This window comes from Necator americanus, chromosome IV (genome assembly GCF_031761385.1).
Source record: "Necator americanus strain Aroian chromosome IV, whole genome shotgun sequence".
Classification (NCBI taxonomy): domain Eukaryota; kingdom Metazoa; phylum Nematoda; class Chromadorea; order Rhabditida; family Ancylostomatidae; genus Necator; species Necator americanus.
Window position 1 is genome coordinate 14904799 of NC_087374.1, and position 2615 is coordinate 14907413.

The window sequence follows — 2615 nt, forward strand, 5'->3', positions numbered from 1 at the left end:
AAGTGAAACCAATCAATAGACTGCTGAGAGGACGGGACATGTACTGGGCTGGCGGGCTCTAACGTACCCTGTAAAAACAAACGTTTCCCTCGCCGTTTTTACGACGATTAGAGAGAAATGGTGGAACCATCCCGGATCCCGCAATCTACAACCATACCTCCATCTACTCCAGTGGGTTCCCCCACCACGTCTGATTCGTGGTATGCTGCTTTTAAGTGAACAAACTTTTGCAGTGGAAACCTTAACTCGTAGCCACAGAATGGAAGGAAAGGCATTACATGTGCCGCCCCACACACCTAAGTTTAAATTGAGCAAAGTTTTTGAATTACATGGGAGAGTCATTGTGTAGGTAGAACAGCTCGTTCGCCAACGCGATGAGATGGCGTAGCTCCTTTCTGAACTAACGTTGCAAGAACACGTCATGTTCTAGTGTGTCGTCAGAACTCTCACAGTGATTTAGTCAAAGGCAACACTCGCAATGAAATTCGTAATCTGTTTTTTTCTTGAAGAATTCCCTAAAGATCCATTAATAACGGACGAATAAGAAGCAGCTCTAACAGGTCCGCGATATAGCCAACTAAAGTGAGCGGGGCTACGAGGTGCAGCACGGATCACCGTTGTTGGCAAATCTATGGTAGGGTCAAAACGACATGAAGCTCGGTGCAGTTGCGCAACCGGCGGAGATAGCGGTTCATGTCGAGATGGAACCATCACGAACTGCAGCGAGGAATGGCGTTAGCAAGAATCTATCTAAGATTCCATCAGCTACGGCGCACCACTTCGAGTGCACCCGCTTACGCAACTGCACCGTACTGTATGCCGTTTTGACACTACTATATATCGACTTTTTATCAGCTGGGGTTAGCCGCACCGCACTTGTGAGGGCGAACGGTGGGCGCGGATATACAAAGGGACGAAAATGAACAAGACTTAGCTCGAACCGCATTACTCGTAACCCAGCAGGTAATTCGACGTTTACTTAGGGGCATGAGAATCTCTTAGTACTATAAAAGGAACGAACAAAAAAAAAATGAAATAAACACATTTGTATCAGAGTCGCATCAAAACAACCTGCAGTAATCGTCTGCGCGGAGCGTCGCTGCTGGCAGCGACCTGGGGTACGGAGATGATTGGAGCTAGCGAGGGTTCCACTTCGATCACAACTCCTTAACTTGATAGTCTGGTCAAGACGAGGGATAAAATGTTGATAATTCGTTCGCTCATGAGGATAACTTAGTTTATATTATCATCTTTCCAGTTTGGATTTCATCATGATTTTTACGGTCAGGTGAAAAAGACCTGAAATTCGGCACAGTTCCGCAGGCGGCCTCGCACTAGACCAGAAGAGGGATCAAAGTAGAAAAGTGCAAATATGTATGAAATCATACCTATGTATGAACGCATGGTCCGCATTTTGTTCTCCGTCCTGACCCAACTATCTAGTTTCACTTCTCAATCTCTTCTCAGTCCCAATCTTAATAGACCATCTCTGCATTTATTCTTTGACACTCAGAGCAGCTAGTCCACAAAACTCTTGACAAAAGCACTTGCACTCCCTTACAAAATGAGGAAAATATCCGCGAACGTTCCCTTCAAGTAAGTTACCAAAAGATTAAGAAAAGACTGTATTCCTCTAGCACTACACATGCCCTAATTCTGTAAAGGGGCGCAAGTCATTTTGTCAAACATGCTTTCGCAGATTTCGCGAAGACTCATCGCTCTTCGTACTCATGGTGCCTCATCCCCTTGGATTTGAGGTGAGGAGGAGAGAAGAGGGTAAGAGGTGGGAAGTTGTGCGTTCCCACAGAGATGCTTGCGAAATACGTCAAGGAAAGCCTCCAGAAAGTTCTCTAGCAACAAGTTAAAAATCCAATTATGTAATTGTCCTGAATGAACCGACTTCCTTCTAAAAAAAATAAGGTAATATACTTTAGCACGCTGTTTTAAGCGTAGCTGAAGGAAATCTTGCCTCAAGGCACTATTCAAAAAATTTCTTCGAGTTCTGGATTTTTCAATTGCTGGTTAGACTTTGTGCGACCTATTAGCTGTTTTGAATCACAACTAATAGAAGTGTTGCTTAGAGGCACAGTTCGAGGAGATTCTTGAGGCCCAAGGTCTAAACACTTTTTGAAAGGACTAGAGCTCGAAGATTTCTTTCGGACATTGCGTTTAGGCGAGATTTCCACAGGTTAAGCTTCAAACAACGTGCTAGAGTAGATTTCTTTGGAAGGAAATCGGTCCATTCAGGAGTTACGTTGTTGGGTTTACTGTTTGTTATTAGAGAAATTTCTGGAGTCTTTCTTTGGCTCCGATTATGTTTTATAAGTGATTCATGTGAGAGACACTCTGATTCCACAACGCGATCGTAATGGTATCGCTTCTGCTGGGAAATTGCTGCGAAAGAACCTCGATTATGCGCGTCCAAAAAGAAGTAGGTGGCTGTTTTCGCGTTGCAAACATCGCGCAAATGTTACGCACTGAACAACGAGTTGAGTGAGCTGTCGCGACCAAGACCCTAAATCGACCGGGGTTGTTATGAGGGTGAGGTTCGGATAAACTCCCGAAGAGATCGACCTCCATTGTGTCACGGATTGAGAGCAGCGATCGGGTGGGCG